This window comes from Molossus molossus, unplaced genomic scaffold (assembly GCF_014108415.1).
Source record: "Molossus molossus isolate mMolMol1 unplaced genomic scaffold, mMolMol1.p scaffold_m16_p_19, whole genome shotgun sequence".
In the NCBI taxonomy this organism is placed as follows: Eukaryota; Metazoa; Chordata; class Mammalia; order Chiroptera; family Molossidae; genus Molossus; species Molossus molossus.
This window is the reverse complement of record NW_023425354.1, coordinates 16,838,045-16,862,355: the sequence shown is the minus strand read 5'-3', so window position 1 is coordinate 16,862,355 and position 24,311 is coordinate 16,838,045. Positions and strand designations below refer to the sequence as shown.

The 24,311-nt window shown below is 38.8% G+C and overlaps 1 protein-coding gene and 1 non-coding gene across 13 annotated transcripts in view; one reads left to right on the top strand and one right to left on the bottom strand.

The window, feature by feature from the left end:
- Positions 1 to 24,311, top strand: part of BCAS3 (BCAS3 microtubule associated cell migration factor) — a 517,634-nt gene that overhangs the window by 267,426 nt on the left and 225,897 nt on the right. The window lies entirely within an intron of this gene.
- Positions 22,241 to 22,303, bottom strand: LOC118635124. The gene has a single exon (XR_004960464.1). It is a non-coding gene; the product is annotated as a U7 small nuclear RNA (small nuclear RNA).

Genomic DNA, 24,311 nt, shown 5'->3' with positions numbered 1-24,311 from the left:
TTAAACTTTCCTGTATAAGTCTTTTATTTTTTGGACATATGCATTCATGTCTGTGGGGCATATACCTAGGCCTGGAATTGTCTCACAAGGTAGGCTTATGTTTAGCTTTATTAGGAATTGCCAAGGAAGTATTCCAAATTGCTATACCCATTTCACTCTTCACAGCAGCGCGTGAGCCATTCCAGTAAATTTGAACTGTGACTGTAATTTGCTTTGCTCTTAATGAATCCTTATATGGAGCTGCTAGAATACTGGGTGGGGCAAAAGTAGATTAACAGTTGGGATTAGGAAACACACAGTTTATTCTTGTATTATTATTTATTAATTACTACATTATTTTCCATATGAACAACTGTAAACCTACTTTGCCCCATCCTGTACACTGGCTGGTCATTTGAATGTCATCTTTTGTAATGACGTGAAGTCTTTCACTTGATTGGATCTCTTGTCAAGTGTTCTTTAAATATTCTGGGTACAGGTCTTCTGTCAGACATTTTGAAAATATTTCCTTTTCATTTTATTGCCTTTTCTCTTTCTTATTGGTGTTTTTGACCAGCAAAAGTCCAATTTTTCCAGTGTTTTTCTTTTTATATTTTGCACAAAAATATTTTCCCAGTCTTGAAGTGCTGCTTTTCTCTAGTAATTGTATAGTTTTTGCCTTTGCATTTACATCTAGGATCCTTTTCAAATTATTTTTTATTCTGATATGAGGCAAGGAACAAGGATTAGTTTCCTCCATACAGATACCCAGGTGCTCCAACACTGTTTATCATAAACACATCCTTTCCTCCAATGAATTTCAGTGATGCTGTCATTCATTCATTCATTCATTCATTCATTCATTCATTTATAGAGTGGGGGGGTGATGAGACAGACACATCAACTGGTTGCCTTCCACACGACCCCGACCGGGGCTGGGGATTAAACCCGCAACCGAGGTACATGCCCTTGACTGGAAATTGAACCCTTGACCCTTTGCTGTGCAGGCTGACGCTCAAACTGCTGAGCCAAACCAGCCAGGGCCAGTGATGTCTTTAAAAAAAAAATCACATTTTTTTCTGGATTCTCTGTTCTGTTCCATTGATTTCTATTCTTTCTTTACACCATTATTGTACTATTTTATTTTATTCCTCACCGAGGATACTTTTTCTATTTATCATCAGATAGAGTGGGAGGGAGGGGGGGAGAGAGAGAGAGACACAGAGAGATACATTGATGATAGAGCCACATTGACTGGTTGCCTCCCGTATGACCCGACCAGGGCTAGGGACACCGCAACCGAGGTACATGCCCTTGGCTGGAATTGAACCTGCGACTCATTGGTCCGCCAGCCGATGCTCAAACCGCTGAGCCAAGCTGGCCAGGGCCCAGTATCATACTATTTTAATGACTGTAGCTTTTAAGTACATTTTGAAATCTAACCATTTAATGTCTCCTTTTTTGTTTTTCACGTATATCTTGGCTATGCTAGGTTCTTCCCATCCCCATACACATGTATATGTACATATACACCAGCGGTTCATGGTGTGGTCCATGGACCTTGGGAAGTCCCTGAGACACTTCCAAGAAGTTTGTGCACAAAAAGGGTTTTTATAATAGCCCTGGCTGGTTTGGCTCAGCGGTTAGAGCGTTGGCCCACAGTCCAGAGAGACCCGGGTTCGGTTCCCGCTGAGGGCATGTACCTCGGTTGCAGTTTGTCCCTGGCTTCAGTCGGGGTTGTGCGGGAGGCAGCCACTCGATGTGTCCCTTTCACGTCGATGTTTCTCTCTCTTTTTCTCTTCCTCTCTCTCCCTCCCACTCTACCTGAACAAAAATGGAAAAATGTCCTCGGGAGAGGATTAAAAAAAAGATTTTTATAATAATATGAAGTCATTATTTGCCTTTTAAAAAATACTGTTCTGACATGTAGTATAGATGGTGCAGAAGCGATGGTAGCGAAAACTGCTGGAATCCGAGCACAGTAAAAGCAGCGCCACCAACTACTTGTAGTGGATGCTACTCACATGTAAAAAATAGGCAAAAAAAAAAAAAGCTATGGTTTAAGAATGTCTTTGACACAGTGAAAATTATTGCATTTATTATAAATTTTTAATTTTTTAAAACATTTAATGAATTAACTTTATTAAATGTTGCTGCTCGTGTCCTTTCTCATCTGTGCCTCATGGTGGGTGGTAGTCGTCCTGAGGAAATGCACTCATGGATTGACCACAGAGAACAATGGACACACTGCTTATTCACACACAGGCATTTGGCAGGCATTTTCTCAAAAATAAGCCGAGTACGCTAGACACTTCAAAGAAAACAGCTGACTTATTTGTTACCAATGATCAAACTCTAGTCTTCGATTGAAAGTTAGAAATGTGAAAACCGTGTATTCACATGTGTCCACCACTGTCTGCTCAACAGGTTTCTAATATTTAAAGACGTTTTGGATGAAATTGGTGGTGATATTAACTAGAGTGACAATTTTATATCGACATTTGGACGATCTGGAGTCTTTTCCAAATGACCAATTTTATGATATTATACAATTATGTATGGGTAATGGACTCTTTCCAAGGGTAAGATAGGAAAAAAAGGATTTTAATATGAGAGGACAAAAGTTAATTGAAAGGGTTTCAGATATCATTGCAGCTAACTTGTTACAGTGTCATATTAAAGAAAAATATCCTGAGAATCTGAAAAGGTTCAGAATCTGCATATGCTCCATCCTTTTCCAGTTACATTTTTGAGTGAGGCCAACTTGTCCACATATTTCACCAAAACAACATATTGCAACAGATGGAATGCATAAGCTGATATGACAATCCACCTGTTGTCTATTACGAAGTTTTCTACCCCCAAAGTAAAAATGTCATTCATGTTAATGCATGAAGGGTTTCTTGGTGTTTTTCAATGAGTTAAAAATAAATGTTCTCAATGTTGATAGATATAATGCACATAAACCAAAGCTCTGGAGTTCTCAGTTTTCAAGAATGCAAAGGGGTCCTGGTTTAAAAAAAAAAAGTTTGAAAATCATTGATATATACATATACATATACATTAAATATATATTCATCACTACAGAAATTTAGATGAGATTTGATTATAATTTCATTGAATCTGTAAATCAAATTCGGAAGAATTGACATCTTATAATGATTAAACCTGCCAATGCGTGGACCTTTTATAGCTACCCATTTATTTAGCCTTGTTTAATTTCTCCTAATATTTGTTAAGTTTCCATGTAGAAGTCTGAAACATTTTGTACAATATATTTCAATTATTTGATGTTTTGATGCTATTATGGTATATTTTATTTCAGCTTTTTTATAGTATATAGAATGCGGTATTTTTTGCATGTTGAACTTGTATCCAGAAACCTTACTAAGTTCATGTATTGATTCTGGTAGATTCCTTTGACTTCTCTACTATGCAATCATGTTATCTGCAAATAAAGATGGTTTTATTTCTTTCCAACCTTTATATCTTTTATTTCTTTTTATCCCTTATTATACTTACTTAGATCCCTAGTACAATGTTGACTAGAAATAATGACATGGACCATCCTTGTCTTCTTAATTTTAGAGGGAAGTGTTTAATATTTCACTATTAAATAGTATGTTAGATACAAGTTTTTATAATGAAGACCTCCATTTCTATATTGTATCATTCTTATATGGAAATGCCTACATTCTTCTATCATTTTCATATTGGAATGAGGGAAAGATGGCAAAATCCATAAAAGAACCAAACTGACCTTCGAAACCTGAAAAATATAACGTCTTAAATAATTAATTAAATGGGCTTAACGGCTGACTGAACGCAGAAGGAAAAAGGATCAGAGACTTAAAACCAAGTCAAAGATGATCAAAACTGAAGCGGAGACAGAAATAATAATGAAATAAAATAGAACTCCGCGTGAGAAGGCTGGGGTTAATATTAAACGACCATGTATAATTGTTACACGTGGATGACAAGAAGGAGAGGACAGGGCAAAAGACAATAAGGGCCGAGAATTTTCCAACATTAATCAAAGCTATCAATTCCGTTTCAAGCAGCTCAGTGTACCCCAAATAGGATAAACACTAAGGAAACCATACCTAGGCATATCAGAGTCAAACTATTGAAATCTAAAAACCATGCAGCAACTTTAATAAGCCTATGTTTCTTGTTAGGTTTATATTTGGGTGAGGATTTAGAGCTTTGACAAAATTAGGATGAGTTTTACGTTTCTTTGCCAGGATGAGATCCCTGTCTCCCAATGATCCATGAGGACTCTTCCGGATATTTGTTTTAAGAAAAAAAGTCGAAGATATGGGAAACCAATATTTACTGATACACATCTAAGAGCCCAGCACTGTGCTAGGCGTTTTCACATGGCTCGTGTCACTCAATCATATTTCATTGGGAGCACAGGTCCATTTCAGAAATACGCAAGGAGTGGGACCTAAGACACCTCGCTCCTGATACTTGGAATTACATAAAGTACATTATGGCGACCCCTCAGATAAGTCCAGACCTTTTTTTTACCCTGCCTGATCAAATATTCATTTCAACACACTGTATACTGAAATGAGCCTCGTGGGAGTTCAAGAGAATCAACTATTCAGGTGGTGAAAATGTGTGAATGCAACTGGCAGATGAAGTTCCAATCTGATGAATTCCCAGCTTGTCCTTATTGCTTCAGGCAACAACTGACAGGCCTGACTGCTCATTGGCTTTCCATTTCTGGCATTGATAGGCCTGAAAATTCTTAGTGTCACAGATACTTAAAAGCTGTCCCTGTTATAGTGGATACAAACAGCGCTGGAGGCTCCTTTTGGATAGAGATGTAATCAATACGGTCTAGAGTTCTCGACCTGAACCTATAATTATCTGGACGTTATAAAGGTAGCTTGTTGTTACAGAAAATGCTTATCTTCAGAACTTCGGGGCTAAGTAGTGAATGGAGAGAAGAAAAATAGAGGCTTTGTCCCTCTCGCTCTACTTGACAGTATTTTGAAGGCTATCATAATAATCACAGAACAGGGTATTCTTATAGGATTAGAACATTGTATCTTTAGGATCTGGGGTGCTGAAGTCTGAATCTCACCTCTGATGCGATCCAGATACCCTGCAGAAGTTGTGACTTGAAAGTTACGCAGCTTCTGATTGCGATTTCCTGAATACCCAAATCGATTTTCTTTCCATTGATCCAAATGTGTGGATTTGAAGTGCAGCCCAAATAACACTTTTGAGTTTGATCTTTTCCTGCAGCCCGATGTATGCTGAGAAAAGAAACAGGGTAAGCGACATTCCCGGCGTCCAGGGCCCACGGGCTCCAGTGAGGAGGGGTGACACAGGGAGCAGCTCCGAAGTCACTGTTCCTACCAGTGGGGTGATGTTTCTCTTGATGCAGATGAACCTGCCACCTGAAACGAGCGAAAACGCAGGCAGGAGGTGATTTCCCAGTACCTGGAGCCCGAGTGCCCTGTCACTGCTGGGCGGAAGGTACCTCTGGGTGGCATGATTATTGGATCACCCTGTGGGGGACACTTTGATAAAGGGGGAACGTAGTGCCTGGGACCAGAGGGCTCTTTGAGAACAAAGGCTGTCTTTGTATTCCGTGTGCCTGAAGTCGGGGCCTGTGAGCAGATAATATTTGTTGCCTTGTTGATGTCTCATAAAAAGGAGGCTTTGAATATACCTTAAAGTGATGAAAATGGAACAGTGGTGCATCCTGATATCTCCATTCCCTCACTTAAACCTAGAAAATGCAATCCTGGCCTAGATGGCGTCTAGGGTTGCCCTTGTGTTTACGATCCCTGTTCCTTTGTTTGGGCCCTTGGCAAACTGTGCTAAGGTGAAATCTTTTATGTTAATTTTTAGAAGCATTATTATTTCTTTTTATTATTTCTTAAGTATGTTTCTTATCTTTGATAGCTTTTATGTAATCAGGTAATAAAAATAAAGGAATTATGACCCTCAACTCAGTTGTACTTTTTGGCCTTATTAGGCCAGCGTGGAAATTTGTGTTCGAAGGTTTATCTTCAGAAAGCGTAGCTGGAGCAAATTCCTGCTTTCTGGGGTCCGGCGTCAAGCCTGGCAAAGTTCCACCGAAAGGAATGGACTTGCTTTTGTCTTCTGGTCACACTGTGCTAACGCTCAGACATATTGTGTGGCTATTTGTGGCTGTCTGCTAAGCTAGCCCATCTCGGACGTGGGCCTCGGATGTCGGCATGTAGGGATGTGACCTCACTTCCATGAAGCCAGAATGTTTTGTGGACGAATTGCCACCATTTTGGTAGTGTCACAGCCCTTGAGTGACTAGTGCTGATGCCCTAGGCAGCCCCACAGGACATGGTACCTCGAATCTGAAACCTGTCTTATTTTGGTGTTCTAAGAATATTGGAAAGACTACTGATATTCTGAAAATGCTCAGTGTGAAGATTGTAGAAAATCCCAAAAGTTGCCCTTGAACCTTGAATAGCCTCTCGGTTAGTAATCCCTCCGTTAGATAAGTTTATATAGATTTCAAATAAAGAATGTTTGCATGATTGGGAGGAGAAAAATCTGCTTGGCCCTCTGCTTCTCTCCACCTACAGAGGACGCAGCACCCACAGTGACCCTTGCCATTCTCTTATCAAGCTGACTTCTCCAGGGTCTGGAATTTTTAGCCACGAGCGAATGTTTCTCATCCGTGTCTCTGTAGCTGCGTGGGGGCCCAATTCCTGCATCGGAGAGCCGAAGCCAGAGAGACCTTAGTGGGCTTTCGGTGCGGTGCCTGAAACTTTTCATTTGCCTTGAAACCTGTTCCTAATTTTACTCTTTATTCCAATACACCCCCATTGATTCAATTAATTACTTTCCCCTCTGTTCTTAAACTTTTACTGTTGTGTTTATCACCTCATATTAAAGTTAGTTGGGGACCATTTCCCATTCTGGACTGTGAACGCATCTCAGTACTCCCCTCAGCACCCCGAATGCTTCTGGCTCATAATAGGCACTCAATAAATGTTAATGAATTCAACATTTCAGCGTGGAATATTGAAACCAAATTTCTGCATTTGACTAGACATAGTAGTGGCCTCCTCGGAGGCGATCGAGTGGCGAGGGAAGAGAAGCGAGGATTCCTTTTCCACGCTAAGCTTTTAGAGCGCGTGCGTGTATTATCCACGCACAACAGAAAGGAAACTCTTTGACACCTAACAGAACTCTGCAGGATTTGAGAGGTCACGGCTGCAAGCTGGTACTGTTAGCCTGTCTGTTTGTACAAATGAAGAAACTGAGGCTAAGGGCTGTTAAGTAACTTGTCTGCTGTCACACGGCTAGCAGGTGTTAGAGTAACGATTCGCATCTGCAACTGTCGCTGGGTTGAGCGTAGTGGCCGCGCTGGCCTGCCCGGATCTGTTCCTACAGCCCGCGGCAGCAGGGTGTGTATCGGAGGTAGGAACCATCCTTATTCATTCCTTAGATCACGTGACTGATAGTTGCGTCATAGAAGTCACCAGAGATAGCGCCCGCACCTCTGTTTTAAGGGGCCAGTGACAAACCTGTTCGATGAGATGGTGATGCGGGAAGCCTGCTGCCTTCGTGGCTCACCTGGGCATCCCCGCAGCTCAGAGACATGATTTTCCGCTGGGAAAGCCACCAGCAGTCAGGTGAAGCTTTCTCAGCTGCAGGAAGGCTGTCACTAAAGAATGGGGACTGCCCAGGTCACATTTCCTTTCCACCTACTTGTGGGAAAACGCAAACTGACGGAATACTGCTGTTTGGGACACACAGTTTATTCTATATTTGGGGGCTGGGAGATGTGATTATATTTCTCTTAGAAATACTGTTAATTGCTCTTTTATAATGTGGATTAAAGCATAAAAGAAGCCTAAAAAGCCCTGAATCTAAACGGACCTGACAGCTTGATCTCCTATCATGGCAAAACACATGAGCGGGGATTCCCAACGGGCCTTAGTACACTCCGGCCTTTATTCCTGTAAAGATCTAAGAGTTCGTAGCAGCTTCGAAAATTGTGAGAGCTGTTCAGATCCCACCCACCAGACCTGTGTTTTCATATGTTAAAGTTACTGTTTCCTTTTTGTATCTTTTTTGTGTAGTTTACTCAGAAATACCTCTCCACCTCAAATTCTGAATAATAATATTTGGGTTTTCAGTAAACTTAAAACGCTCAGATATGAAAGTATACCTGAGAGATGAATATTTTTGCTCTGCTTTTCTTGTCCATTAATGCTCAGGGCCTGTGGGGTCTTTAACCGGCTCATTTCATGCCTCTGTTTTTTCATGTGTAACGTGGTATCTAAATGTTGCCTTCTATTTGGTTGATATGATCAAAATACTAATAAGTAAAAGGCTCTGGGGTGATACTTCTGTCACCTCCTACTATTGATGGTGGAATTTTCACTCCAGTTTGCTTTAAAACTGTGGTTTCAAGAATGAACACTACGGTTTATTTTTAACAGATGGTTTAAGAATTTAAAAAAAATACTAAGGAATCTCAATGAATGTAGACCATTAACATTAACAAGAGAGCTCTATGCAAATTAGGTGTTCTTGGCTGACAGAATTATTTTGAAATTGTGATCATGAAAAGTAATGTAAATTAATATAATTTTGAATTGTGTGCTTCCTTACTTATGAAGGAAACCTAACTAGACCAGGTATTCTGGGAAAGTTATAGAATTAAAAAGGAAAGAAGAACGATATATATATATATATATATATATATATTTTTTTAATTTAATCTTTACCCGAGGACATTTTTCCATTTTATGTTCAGATAGAGTGAGAGGGAGAGAGAAACATCGACGTGAAAGGGACACATCGAGTGGCTGCCACCTGCACAACCCAACCAGGGCCGGGGACAAACCGCAACCAAGGCACACGCCCCTAGCGGGAACCGAACCTGGGTCTCTCCGGACTGCAGGCCAATGCTTCAGTCACTGAGCAAAACCGGCCAGGGCGGAAATAAGAACGATATTTAACATCTCTACTTAAATTCCATGTTACATGCAGCCCATAACAGTGTCTGTGTTGCATATTAAATTTTATATATAATGAACAATAGTGGGTTTTGGTAACGTTTGATTGCTTAATGTATTGTGCTAAGCATTTCACATGTATTGCCCCTCTTTAGATTTCATAAAAATCCTATGAGGTAAAGGTATTGTTTTAATTTCCTTTTTTCAGAATAAGCAGCTATGGCTCAGAGAAATTATACATATACATATACAGATACTACTTCCCACTCTGACAGTGCCATCTGAATTTTTATGTAGATCTTTATTAAAATATATATTAGATAAATGCATTTTTAGAATAGACAGGTGTGTAGTAGAAACGCACAGACGTTGTCGTCAAATGTAGCTTGATTTCTGTTTCTATAGCCTGCCAGGTATATGACCTTGAGTCTTTGCCCTTAAGAATGCAAAAACACCCATCTCCTGTGTTGTGAAAATTAATAAGTATTTATACAGCTTCTGACCCCAGTTCAGGTACGTAGCTAGGGCTTATTAAATGTTAGTTCACTTTTTATTCCTTTATTTCAATATAATGATAATAGCTTTGACTATATCCCAGTTTTTGTGTGGCTCTTTATGTATGTTGGCTATTCCTCGTGGCCGCCCTATTGAGTCCAGCCATACGTTGTCCTTCCTTGTAACTGAGGAAACAGGCTTGGAGACGTGGTAGGTCCCAGCTTGGAGGCCAGGTCCTGTATTCGTAACTAATATGTGATTTGCTTCGGGAATATTTTCTAACGGATTAGATTTTGATATTTCAGGTGATGATCTAAATCCCAGCAATTAGTATTCCGTCTCCTCCTTCTCTACCGTTCACTTCTTCCATTTTTAGATTTTAACGGTACGATACTTCCTGACCCTCAGTTGATTTCTCCAGTAAGTTTATTAGATTCGATGTTCAAAGACCCTGTTGATTCAAAAATCTGTGATTCAAAAATACTGTTTGGGTACATTCGTAGTATTTTAAGGCACCTCTGACAGTCTTTTATAGGAATGGTAGTCATCACTGTGCTGAACTGAAATGAACCACCTCATAGGGTTCTTAGTGGTGGACACAGAATGGGAATTCGTTCCTCCTACTGATCTTAAAAAGGAAGAGACTCCCACCAGCTCGTTCGGTCTTGTAAATACAGCTTGCTCAGGCTCCAAAAGATGCAGAAGTGGAGCATTTGTTCTACTCCACTTCTGTGCCACTGGGTGTTCACAGTTGTTGTTGACTCTGTCTTGGTACATCCTTGTCTGTCTGTCTGTCTTTCCCCCCTGTCTCTGTTTCCGTTTGTCTTCTGTTTCTCTCTCTCCCGCCTAGCTTCGAGTTTTCCATTTTGATAATTCCCTTTCATATCTGTAAGTGAAAGACTCTTCCCAGGATGCTGACTGGGTCATTATTTTTATAGCACTCCTTATATGCACAGAAGGTTTTAGAGCGGCTATAAAACTTGTCCTTGGCATACATCTGGCAGATAGTTTTTAGCCTGGGTGAGACTTTTCTTTGGGATCATGAAAGTGTTGGGGCGTCACTGCCCTCCACTCTTCCTTCTTCAAGTATGACATTAGTGGTTTTAGCTCTGTTGACCCTTCTTTAAACCAAAGCTTTATAGCCTATTAGAGCATCGTGTGGATTTTTTTATGATATGTTGGAGGGAAAGAAAAAACTCTTCTAAAGTTACAAATGGTTTCATTTACCAAAATGACTATTTCTCTTGGAAAGTTTTGTCATTTCTTTAAAATTTCCAGGAGTTGGGTGGGCTTGACATCCTCCCTCCCCCGCCACCTCCCCACCCGCCCTCTCATGGCAGAGATGCTGAGAGCTTGAAGCATAATTCCAGGCTTCTAGGAGACAAATTACTGACCAAGGAGTAACCAAGGCACACTTTTCTGCTGTGATTTCAAAAAAACTTTTCAGTCCAAATGGAAATAAGGGGAAAATACCACAGGCTTGTTTTTGACTGCTTCATATGTAAAACGCAGGACAAATGCTTTGGAACCTGAGTAATTACTGTCAAGCCGTCTTGGGGGATTGAGATCTATGCTTTTCAGATCTACACTTAATATCATGCTTCGCCATTTATCGGGCCAACGAACAGTCTCATTTCCCTAGGATGTTGGTGCCTTGAGCTCCAGACCAGGTGTTCCATGTCCCCTTGCGAGGGCTTCTCTGCATTGCCTTCTTTGTTCCTGCTTCATTAGGAGACTTTATTTAAGCATCTCCACCCGCGCCCCAAGATATCTTAAGCCTTTAATGAAGTGAAACATATTTGCCCTTTCCATAAAAATAATACTTGAAACTTTGAGCGTATGTTTTGCTTATCAGGCTAAGTGCCCAGCACTGGAGGAGAGAACTCCTGATTTGAGCCTCTGATGGTAGACACTGAATCACCGCAGAAACTTGAGGCTTTCCTGGCCCAGGGAAGTCGTGTCCTTCCAGAGGGTTCCAGACTTGATCATAAACCTGGAAGTTGCTGAGGAGAGGAAGAGCCGTGAAGTTTTTACCATCACAAGCGGTGCGATCCACACTCAGGTGCCTCCTCGGTTTCCGCCCTGCTGTTGGCTCAGCTGTGGCTTTTAATGGAGCCGTCTCTGCACCTCGGCGCTTTCATCCCTCCCTTTTTATGAGAATAAAAAGTAAATTGGGTGCTATTTAAATATTCCCTACTTATGTTTATTGAAAACTCCCCTGCTGCAGGGCATAGCACTTTGAAGAGCTCCTCGGCCCGGCCGGGTGTTCCACCCACGTGGTCTACCCCAGACCTGGACTTTGTTTGCCTCAGACCTTTAATTTCTTTAAACCAAATGATCACAGAAAAACTGAGGAGGAGCCTAGCTTCATTTGTGGGGTTTTTAATAAAAGTTAAGTGGAGTGTGGCTAGAAAACCAGACCCGTGAAAAGCCAGGACTGGGCCCCCACCCGAGGAAGCTGACAGCATTGACTCTGCTCGCAGTGTTGGCGGGAAGAGGAGGAGGACCTTGGGCAAGGGACCACTTTGGGAGAGGAAGGGAGGAAGGGGAGTTCGGTCAATTCACTTGTCACTTACTGGTGTTTTATTTACAAGGTTGTCCTGCTTCTATGTATATATGATCTTCCTACTAATTTTTGAAAATGCAGTAAAATATAAATATAATTTAAAAATGAATTTTGTTCCATAGATATAATTCTTTTAACATTTTGATATATAACTTCTTAGTGCCTGTTAATATCAGCAGATTTCCTTCTGGTCACTAAATTTTTTTTCGAAACATAGATATTTTAGTGATTATATTCTCTGAATCTTTTATTTGTCTAGTCTGCTATTAAGCTGTTTGGTTTCTAATTTTTTTTTTACCATAATAATTAAGAATAAATAAATTGTCCTATATTTTAATCTTTGGTTTATATGTTTATAAACATTAAAAGAAGAATTAATTCCAGTCCTTCTTAAACTCTTTCAAAAAAATGAAAGGGCGGGAATGTTTCCACATTAATTTTACAAGGCCAAAACCAGAAAAGGATGTTACAAGAAAAGAAACTCAACAGGCCGATATCCCTGATGAACTTAGATGCAAAAATCCTCAATAAAATATTAACAATCCAAGCACAACAATATATGAAAACGATCGCACACCATGATCAAGTGGGATTTATTCCAGGGATGCTAGGATGGTTCAACATCAGCAAATCAGTCAGTGTGGTACACCACATTAACAAAATAAAGAATAAAAATAAGAAGACCATCTCAATAAATGCAGAAAAAGTATTTGACAAAATTTAGCGTTCATTTATGATTTAAACAAAAACACAAATTCTCAACAGAGTGGGCAAAGAAGTAACGTACCTCAACATAGTGAAGGCCATTCAGGACAAGCCCACAGCTACCATCACACTCAGTGGTGAACGCCAAAAGATTTTCTTCCAATATCAGGAACAAGACAAGGATGTCCATGCCCACTCTTGCCACTTTTATTCAACATAGTACTGGAAGTCCTAGGCAGAGCAATTAGTAAAGACAAAGAAATAAAACCAGAAAATATGAAGTAAACCTGTCATTATTTGCAGATGACATGACATGTGTAGAATACCTTAAAAACCTCCACCAAAATACTATTAGAACTAATAAACAAATTCAGTAAAGTTGCAGAATACAAAGTCAATATACAAAAATCAGTTGTGTTTCTATACACTAATAATGAACTAACAGAAATATAAACTAATAAAACAATCCCATTTATAGTTACATCAAAAAGAATGAAATACCTAGGTGTAAATTTAACCAGGGAGTTCAAGTCCTGTGCACTGAAAGCTATAAGACATTGATGAAAGAAGTTGAAGAAGACACATATGGAAAGATATTGTGTGCTCATTTTTGGAAGATTTAATATGCTTACCATGTTCATATTACCCAAAGCAATCTACAGATTCATGGCAATCCCTATCAAAATTCCAATAGCATTTTTCACAGAAATAGACCAAACCATCCTAAAATTTGTATGGAATCATAGAATACCCCAAGTAGCCAAAGTAATCTTGAGGAAGAAGAATAAAGCTGGAGGCACCATGTTTCTTGATTTAAAACTATATTTCAGAGCTATAGTAATTAAAACAATATAGCATAAAAGTACATCAATGGACTAGAATGGAGAGCCCAGTAGTAAACCCACCCATATACGCTCCATTAATTTCACAAGGATCCAAGAACATACAATGGTGGAAGGATAATGTCTCCAATAAACGGTTTTAGGATAATTGGATTACTATAGTAAACTCTACACAAAAATCTACTCAAAATGGATTAAAGTTTTGACTGTGAGACCTGAAATCATAAAACTCCTAGAAGAATACATAGAATGTTCCATGACATTAATCTTGGCTGTGGTATTTTGGATATGATACCAAAAATACAACAACAAAAGCAAAAATAAACAAGTGGAACTATATCAAACTAAAAAGCTTCTGTACAGCAAAAGAAACCATCAACTAAATGGAAAGGAGAAAGCGTTTGCAAAGTATATGTCTGATAAGGTGTTAATATCCAAAATATATAAAGAACACATATAACTCAATAAAAAGCCAATCTGTTAAAAAAGAAAAAGAAAAAGAAAAAAAGGCAGAGGATCTAAAGAGACATTTTCCACAGAAGATACACAATTAGCCAACAGGTGCATGAACAGGTGTTCAACATCACTAATCATCAGGGAATTGCAAATCAAAACCACAATGAAACATCACCTCATACCTGTTAGAATTACTGTCATCAAAAAGAAAAGAAATAAGTATTGGCAAGGATGAAGAGAAAAGGGAACCCTAGGGCACTGTAAATTGGAATCGAATGTAAATTGATGCAGACGCTGTGACATTCCTCAGAATATTAAAAATAGAACTACCATATGATCCAACAATTCAACTTTGAGGTATTTATCTGAAAGGAGCAAAGCACTAACTCAGGCCTGGCCGGTTTGGCTCAGCCCATGGACAGAAGAGTCTCAGGTTTGATTTCTGTTCAAGGGAACGTGTCTCTGTTCCGGGTTCGATCTCCAGCCCTGGTCCATGGATGTGTCTATCTCACATTGATGTCTCCCTTCCTCACTCCCACTCTCCCTCCAACTCTATCTAAATATCAATGGAAAAATATCCTCGCGTGAGGATTAAAACAAGACACTAACTCAAAAAGATATCTACACCTACATGTTCATTGCAGCATTATTTTCAATAGCCAAGCCATGGAAACAATCTAAGTGCCCATCGGTGGATGAATGAAAAAAATTGTTTTATATATACACACGTATACATACACACAGTGGAATATTATGCAGCCATGAAAAGACACCGTGGATAGATCTTGAGGGCATTATGCCAAGTGAAGTAAGTCAAAGACGAAGACAAATACCATAGGATCTCATATATAACTGGAATCTTAAGAAGAACTCAGATACAGAGAACAGATTGGTGGTTGCCAGTGGTAAGTAGGTGAAATGGATGAAGGTGGTCAAAGGTACAAACATATAGTTTCAAAATGACTAATTTCTGGGGTATAATGTATGGCTTGGTGACTATAGTTAATAGTACTGTATGTGTTATATATTTGAAAGTTGCTAAGAGAGATCTTACAAGTTCTCATCATGATAAAGAATGTTTGTAACTATATGTGGTGATAGATATTAAACTACACTTATTGTGCTGATTATTTCACAATATATACATATGTTGAATCATTATGTTGTACACCTGAAATTAATATAATGCTATGTCAATGATATTCCACTTGTTAAAATGTAAAATAATGGCTGAAATGCCAAGTTTTAAAATATGTATTACCACACACACACCAAAGAACAAGAATAAACAAGTTTTATTTTGGGGAAAAATAATTTTAACATAGCTATTCGATTGCTTTAGAGGTTGAACATTGAAAAAATGTTAATTAGTCATTTACCATTACCTTTAGGAATTTTTCTATTTTCATTGACTTAAGATCTTTTCCAATTTTTTACTTTCAGCCTGTGTATATTATTTGTTTGAAGTGACTTTATTATAGACAGCATATAGTTGAGTTCTGTTTCTAATTCTCTCTGCTAGTCTGTCTTTTATTTGGTATTTGTAGACCATTTACATTGACATATAATTATTTATATGTTAGGGCTTAAGACTGCCATTTTATTTTTTATTTTCTATTCTCTGTGTTTTTAATTTTTTTTGTTTTTTGCCCCCAGCCTTCCTATGGGTTGCTTGAACATTTTAGAAAAGTCTATTTTGACATACCTACAGTGTTTTCTATTACATGACTTTATATCATTTTAGGAGTGGTTGCTCTAGGTGTCTTAAGTTCGTTGTATATAACATCACAGTCCTGTGTTGTCATTTTACCAATTTCAGGGAAGCCTTTCCTTATTTGTAATGTAATTATCTTTGACACCATTTTTGCTTTAACTCTTAAACATAATTGAGAGAACTCAAGGGGAGCAAGAAAGCCTATTTACCCATAGATTTGTTTACATTTTCTTTCTTTTGACAATATTCCTAAGTTTCTTCTTTCATTGTTTTCTTTTTGTTAGGAGAACTTCCTTTAGCCATTTTTTTAGAGTAAGTCTGCTGACAACAAATTCTCTCTGTCTTTGTTCATCTGAGAATGTCTTGATTTCCCTTTTATTTCTGAAAGATATTTTCTCTGGGTACAGAATTCAGGGTTGACAATTTTTTTCCTTCAATACTTAAAAATATATTATGTAAGTTTCTTCTAGCTTCCATGCTTTTTTGAAGTGTTGTTTTTTTTTTTCTAAATAGCTGAAGTTTTTTCTCTGGCTGCTTTCAATTTTTTTTCAGGGGATTCTTTGGGATTACCCCATTTGTAATTCACACAGCTTCCTTAATATATAGATCTGTGTCTCTTGCAAAATTTGGATAGTTTTTAGACTTTTTTAAAAGTACTTTTTAGCCTTATCTCTTTACTCTCTCCTTCCAGGCTATGACCCAACGCTAGACTTTTTTTTTAATAATCTCACAAATCTCTGAGATTGTTAATCTTTCAGTCTATTTTCTCTATTATTTAGATTGGGTAATTTCTATTGTTCTTTTATAGTTTACTACTTCTTTTCTATTCTTTCTCCATTCTGCTATTAAATCTATCCACTGAACTTTAAATTTTGTTTATTGTATTTTTAAGTTCTAAAATTTCCATTTGATTCTTTTAAAAATAAATATTATTTTACATTATTTTCGGGTGTACAGCATAGTGGTTAGACAATTGTATACTTTACAATAATTTTAGTCACTTTTTAAAATTTATTTAATGATTCTTCTTTACATCTACTTTGCTATGAGTTTATGTTTCTTTGTTGATGCTTTTTGTTTTTGTTTTTTTATTTGTTTCTAGCGTTCATAGTGGTTCTTTGGAAGATTTATGTTTTTATTTGTGTTGATTTTAGAGAGAGAGGAAGGCCGGGGTGAGAGAGCTGAGAAACAGATCTGTTGTTCCACCCACTCAGGCATTCGTCGGTTGACCTCTGCATGTGCCTGACTAGAGATGGAACTCGCAGCCCTGGGCTATCTGGGCTGTTGGGACAGTGCTCCAGCCAACAGGGCTACTGGCCAGGGCGGAAAGATCTTTATCATGGAATTTTAAAAATCTTTGCCAGATAATTTTAACATCTTTGTCATCTTGGTGTTGATGGCTATAAGATTGTCTTTTTTTGTTGTTGTTCACTTCGATATCTTCCTGGTTCTTGGTATGTTGAATGATTTTCCGTTGAAACCTGGGCATTGTCGTGAGATTTGGATGTTATACCTTTGTTTTAACTGGCTTTCTTGGGCACCATTATTGCAGGGGAAGTGGGATGCCCTGCCAACTCCCTCTCTGGTCTCCACCACCAAAGCAGTGGGATGGCTCCGTTTCTGCTGGCTGGTGACAAAAGCCCTAGCTTTCCCCTAGGCTTCCTCTGACAGCACCTGTTCCTCTGACAGCACCTGTTCCTCTGACAGCACCTGTTCGAGTGGGGAGGAGCACGGGTCCCTCTAATCCAAACTTCCTGTTTGTTCTGCACCGACATTGCCCAGGTGTATTGTGGTGGTTCCTTTTTTAAATTATTATTATTGTTATTGTTATTTTTAAAAAAATCTTTATTGTTGAATGTAAAATGTATTATAAATGTTCCACTTTTCCCCCCCATTGACCCCCTCTTCCCCACTCCTGCCCCCCTCCCGCCTTTTCTCACACTATTGTCTGTGTCCATTGGTTATGCATATAAGTTCTTTGGTTTATTTCTTACCAACCCCCCCAACTTCTTTCCCTTTGAGGTTTCTCAATCTAGCAATGAATGTGTACTTCTTAATCTCTTCACCTTTTTCACCCATTCCCCCAACCCCCCTCCCAACTGGCAACCAACAAAATGTTCTCTGTATCTATGAGAATGTTTCTGTTCTACCTGTTCATTTTGTTTGTAGATTCCATTGTCGATAGATATGTATTCATTACCATTTTGTTTGTTCATATATTTTATCTTTTTCTTCAAAAAGACCCTTCATCATTTCATATAATAACGGTTTGGTGGTGATGAACTCCTTTGACTTTTTCTTGTCTGGGAAAGTCTTTATATGGCCATCGATTCTAAATGACAGCTGTGTAGGATAGAGTAATCTTGGTTGTAGGTTCTTGCTTTTCATCACTCTGAATATTTCTTGCCACTCCCTTCTGGCCTGCAAAGTTTCTTTTGAGAAATCAGCTGACAGTCTTATGGGAACTCCCTTGTAGGTAACTAACTGCTTTTCTCTTGCTGCTTTTCAGATTCTCTCTTTGTCTTGAACCTTTTGCATTTTGATGATGATGTGTCTTGGTGTGTGCCTCTTGGGGTTCATCTTGTTTGGGACTCTCTGTGCTTCCTGGACTTGTATGTCTGTTTCCTTCACCAAGTTAGGGAAGTTTTCTGCCATTATTGTTTGAAATAGGTTTTCAATTTCTTGTTCTCGCTCTTCTCCTTCTGGCACCCCCAAGATGCGAATGTTGGCACACTTGAAGTTGTCCCAGAGGCTCCTTACACTCTCCTCATTTTTTTGGATTCTTTTTTTTTTTTTTTCTGTTCTGATTGGGAATTTTTTGCTTCCTTATATTCCAAATCGATGGTTTCCTCCTTGGATTTACGTACTCTATTATTGAAGCTGTGTAAGTTAATCTTTTTTCAGTTAATGCCCCTTCAATTCTAACTGTGCATCCATGATTTCTGAATGGTCCTTTTTATGCTCTTGAGGCCCTCCCTAAGTTCACTGAGGTTCTCACTAAGTTCACTGAGCATCCTTTTAAGCAATATTTTGAACTCAGCATCTGTTAGGTTGCTTATCTCCATTTCGCTTATGACAGCACGTCTGTCCCGGAGAAAGCCCCTCTCCAGCCCTCGCTCCAGTGCCAAACAGCTCAATTCTTCCCTGGATGTCTCTGGCGCCCCTCGAGCTGCCTCCCCTCCAAGCTTAGAGGGAGAGAGTCCGATAAGTCCGTGTGCGGGCCCTTTAAGGAGCTGCCTGGGGCTCCAGCCGCTTCAGCCTCCCTGAGCCTCAGTTCTCGCTGGTTTTTCCAGCCAGAAGTTATGGGGACTCTCTTCCTGGCACTGGAACCCTGAGCAGGGCACCTGGTGTGGGACGGGGACCCCTCAGTCCTCAGGGAGGACCTTCCCAGCCGAGGTGTCCTCCTGACTTTTATCCGCCACACGTGGGTGTGGGGCCAGCCCGTCCCCTCCGCCCCTCCTACCAGTCTGGATGTAGCTGCTGCTTTAACTCCGTAGTTGTAGGACTTCCATTCAGCTCGATTTCAGGCGGTTTTGAATGATGGTTGTTCTGTAGTTTAGTTGTAACTTTGATGTGCTTGTCGGAGGACGCGATGCCGCGTTTACCTACCCGCCATCTTGACCGGAAGTCCTTTTTATTATTATTTTTAACAGAATATTAATATTTTTTGTTGTTATTAATCCTCACCCAAGAATATTTTTCCATTGCTATTTAGAATGGAAGGGTGGGAGGGGGAGAGAGAAACATCTATATGAGAGAGACACATCAGTTGGTTGCCTCCTGCAGGGGATCAAACCTGCAGCCCAGGTACATGCTCTTGACCGGGAATCGGACCTCGGAGTCCCAAGGACTCGTGTTCCTTGTGTTCTGAAGGGCCTAGCTGTTGTTTCTTTTCTCCACATTTCAGAGTCATCTCATGTTTGCTTTGTATGTCAGGTTTAAGGTTTGGGGTTGTATTTAGCCTGAAAAACGCTTTTCTTCTGTTTTTCATGAACTGGAATTAGCTTTGCAATTTACCCAATGTTTCAGCTAAAAAAGATATATCTGTGTCTGACTGTATGTATGTGAAAAATAACTTACCTTACAAGTAAATAGTTTGTCCTTGATTTTTTCAGTGTCAGGAGTCAACAAGCTTTTTCTCTGAAGTGCCAGATAGTAAATATTTTAGACGTTGAGAGCCATACAGTAATGGTCGGTACATTTGAATTTTTCATTTCTTCCTTTTACTGCACCTGTATATTAGTGCATCATGTTCAGCATTACACGAATTTAAAACCAAGCTAGATATGTTGTGTACATTAGAGTGAGCTAACATTTGCCAACCCTGTTTTTCTTTTTTAAACATGTTGCAAAAAAACTGGGAAGGAGAAACATTGAAACGGACTTTGACTTAGACTGTGCCGTGACAGAATCCGAGACTGGCTGTGTTTGTGGAATCCGGAGTCTTGCTCGGTGTGGCCACAGCTCTGCTTCCTCTCCATCTTGTTTTCCTGGCTTCATTCTTTCATGAGCACAGTCTGTAGACCAGTCTCTTCTCTGTTACAGACCTTAGTGGGAAACCTGCAGAGATCTCAAATTGAGGCTTCTCGGGAGCTGGTCTCTACAGAAAGAGCTAGAGATGAGCACTGAAGTCATTAAGCTGCTTTTGCCTGGGCCGGTGGCTCAGTGGGTTGGAGCATCGTCCCGTGCACCAAAAGGTTGTAGGTTTGATCCTTGTCGGGACACATACCTAGGTTGTGGGTTTAATCCCTGGTCAGGGTGCATACAGGAGGCAACCAATTGATGTCTCTCTCTCTCTAAAAATCAGTGAAAAATGTATCCTTTGGTGAGAATAAAAAAAATCTGGCATCATCTCTGATATGGTAGGTGATTTGAGTTACTGCCTCCATTGAGTTCCTTTGTGTTCTGAATATCTTGCAATTGAAGTTTTATTACTTACAGATGTAGTACACCGTATAAAATAAAGAACCTGTCCCAAAGACCAGAGTATCTTCTTTTCTCAGGTCACTATATAAATTCTCTCACAAACGCAAAAAAAAAAAAAATCTGCTGCAGACTGATACTGACCCTAAGGATACCCACGAGCTTGGAAATGGTTAATAACCTTCACCAGAGTAGGGACTAACTTCTCAGGATTCTGATACTTCTATTTGAAATGCATATTGTTGGGGTTTTTTTGCCCCATAATCTGTCTTTCTTATTTCTTATTCCTGTTGACATTCCAATAATAATAAAAAAAAGCATTATGGTTTTAAAATTATCTTCCAAAAGTTGGCAGTTCTGGTGTCTGTCAATTGCTTCACTATTCTATATATTTTTAAATGGTTGCTTGGTTGGGTGTCTCTAGACACAACACTTCACACTGAGTCGGGCTGACAGTTAAGCGAAGTGGAACCCATTATCTCACCTTTGCCGGCAGCCTGTGGCCTCTCGCCTCTTCCTGCTTCATCATAAATAGCATTAGCATTCGGGGACTTTGTAACACCTAGTGAGGACAAGAGTTTTCTAATGCCCTATAAATGGATATTTTAAAAATAAATAACTAAAACCAAAGAAACGTCACATTTCTTTTTAATTTAGATTTGTAAAGCTCAAACAAAATACCAACAAACCAAACTCGACATTACAGTAAGAGAATCATCTACCATGACCAAATATGATTGATCCCATATTAGAAAGCCTATTATTGTAATGTATAACATGAATTGGTCCGATAAGAAAACATGATAAGCTCTGTAGATGCTGAAAGGGCATTTGTTAAAATTCAGCATTTATTTATGAGACTTATTCTGAGATATAGAAGTAGAAAGATAAGTTCCTCTAATAGCAATGAATAGCTATCTTTTTTATTTTTATTTTTTGCATTTTTATCTTCAGATAGAGTGAGAGGGAAAAAGAGAGGACGAGAGAGAGAGAAAAATTGATGTGAGAGACACACATCGAGTGGCTGCCGCCCACACTACCCCAACTGGGGCCGAGGACAAATTGCAACAGAGGTACATGCCCTTAGCGGGAACTGAACCTGGGTCTCTCTGGTCCGCGGGCTGATGCTCTAACCGCTGAGCCAAACCGGCCAGAGCTGAATAGCTATCTGAACCCAAACACCAGCATCACATTTAATGTGAATCCTATTGACTTTCCTTCTAAAATCAGGATAAAGACAGTCAAGCCTGACCATTATTATACAGTTACTCTGAAATTTCCAGACAATGCAGTAATGTATAAAATGTAGAGAAGAGATATAATTACAGAATCATCTTTTGCAGACAACATATTTTTTTTATAGAAAATTCAAGAGCATCAACTTTTAAAGAACTCATACTGATCAGATACATGGTAAACATACAAAACATATATACTCTTTCTATAAATCAATAAAAACTAATGAGCTGACCTAATTCTTTAAAGAAATTTCACTCATGATAGTATCACAAAACATAAAATACTTAGGAATGACCCTAAGAAGAAATAAGGAAAGCCTACATAAAGAAAACTGAAATTTTTTTTTTAGGGCCTTCCCGTGAAAACTGGAAGACCTACTAGACAAATTCAAAAAGAGTTGTACGCACTGAAAACTGAAAATATTTAGTGATAAAGATGATTTGTATAAATCCACAATGTGTCATGTTTTTGAATAAGGAAACTGAGTATTACAAAAACTGCAAGTATTTCAAAATTAATCCAGAACTTTCATGCAATCCCAATCAAAATACTGTAATATTCAGTTTGGTTTGTTGGTATTTTGTTTTGAGATGTACAAATCTAAATTCAAATGTAAGATCGATGAATAGTTCTGTTTTTTGTATGTGATGTTTCCTAACTTGATACAGTTATTTTCTGGTAAATTTGAAAGTATAAACCCGCAGAAATTGCTTAGATAATTTTTTTCCCCTTTATTGATTTTAGAGAAAGGGAGAAGGAGAGAGAGAGAGAGAAACATCGATGAGAGAGAATATTGATTGGCTGCCTCCTGCATGCCCTCCACTGGGGATTGGGCCCACAACCTGGGCATGTGCTCTGACTGGGCATTGGCGACCTCTTGGTGCATGAGTCAATGCTCAGCCACTGAGCCACACCTACTGGGCTAGATAATTTTTTAACTTGGCAATGAGTAGGTACTTCACAGCTTTTTATTATTAAAAATTTCTAACTTACAGAAAACGTTTAAATATATAATGATAAAAATATTTAAAGTCTCACTAGATTCAACATCTGCTAACATTTTGTGATATTTGTGTATGCAGAATAGAAGATGAATAAAAATGAAGGAACAGTGAAGTCTGTTTTAAAAGTGCTATCATTAAAGACCCATTTCTTTCCTTTTTTAAATTCGTCCAAGGATATTTTACATTTCTCTTTAGAGAGTGGGAGGGAGAGAGAGGGAGAGAGAAACCTTAATGTGAGAGAGACACATCGATTGGCTGCCATTCGCATGCGTCGGGGAAGAACTGCAACCGAGGTACTTGATCTTGGTCAGAATTGAACCCAAGACTCTTTCGTCTGGGGGCCGACGCTCTAACTGTTGAGCCAAACCGGCCAGGGCCCATTTCTTTACTTTAAAGCAAAGCTCCTCAAAAGAATTATCTATGCTTGCTATACACACACTCTCTTTTCCCTTTAACTCTTTATTATAAAATATTTCAAATATATGCAGAAATAGAAAGCATCACATAATGAACACCTACCAACCAGGTAGTGTCAACAGTTAATAACTCATGGCCCAACTAGTTTTATATCTCACCCCACTGCCCCATCAGATTATTTTGAAGCAGATTTTAGACATCATGCTATTTTATCTATCAATATTTCAGTGCTTTTCCCTAAAAAATAAGCACTCATTTTAAAAAGCAAAGTATTATCATGCTGAAAGAGATGATCAATACTTCTTTGATATCATATTTCTAGTCCATGTTACATTTCCTCATTATCTCATTTTAGAAAGTCATGTTCTGAGTAAGACCCATACATTGCAATTGGTGGGTATATTTCATAAGACTCTTAATATGTAGGATTCTCTTCTATCTCCATTTGTTGCCTCTTTGCAGGTGTTGAAGAAACTAGGCCATTGACCCTGCAGTATTCCCCTCTCCCCAATAGGATGCTGCTGATTGCATCACCGTCGTGTGCTTTTGCTGCTAAAACTTCCTGTAACATGTTAATTACTTTTAGAAGATTGTTTAGATCAAATTTTGTTTGTCAAAAATACTTACTTTTTGTGACTTTATGTTATTGGCACCTGAAAAAGTGTAGCCTCTGATTTCAGGATATAAATTATGTTTTTATCAATTTACTTCATTAATGATAGTTGTGTGTCTTCTGATGCCGTGTGCGTGCGCGCATGCGCACATGCAAACATACATAAACATCTATCATGGACTTAGGAATGGGAATTAAAATCTCATGGTGTTAATATTTTTCTCTATTTCTCCTTATATTATGTAGTTTTGCTATATAATATCAATTTTTTATTATGTGATATTATTGTAGAATATAATATACATAGGCATCCTTTTTGAACATTTATAGGGGTTCTCTTTTTCCTTGCTTAATTCTTTTTATCTAAGATTGTGACCACTGCT